Here is a 370-nt window from a genome sequence, read left to right as displayed (position 1 = left end):
TCTCGCTGCACATGCTGCAGGCATGATTGACTTTTTCATCAACTCCTTCTTCGTCCGTTTGTGAGCCACGCTCGCGCATTCGTTTTTTTCTTCGACTGTCTCTTTTTTGCTTCTGTCAATTCTACGGTCTGTGGATGGTCTTTTACGTTATCTGCCTTTGCTGACATCGTGCATTTAGATAAGAAACATCGGAGTACACAAAGCCGTGTCTGCCATCTTTCACGCCCGACCCAGACCCTCCGCTCTTCAATCTTTGCTTTAATTGAAGAAGCGAATCCTTCGTTTTCAATTTTTTGACAGAAACACCAGATTAATCGTTAACTTTCTTGTGGCGTGTCTTTAACCAGCCAATAGGATCGTCTGTTTTCCC

Source organism: Montipora foliosa, unplaced genomic scaffold (assembly GCF_036669935.1).
Source record: "Montipora foliosa isolate CH-2021 unplaced genomic scaffold, ASM3666993v2 scaffold_467, whole genome shotgun sequence".
Taxonomy (NCBI): Eukaryota; Metazoa; Cnidaria; class Anthozoa; order Scleractinia; family Acroporidae; genus Montipora; species Montipora foliosa.
Note: the sequence above shows the minus strand (reverse complement) of the source record.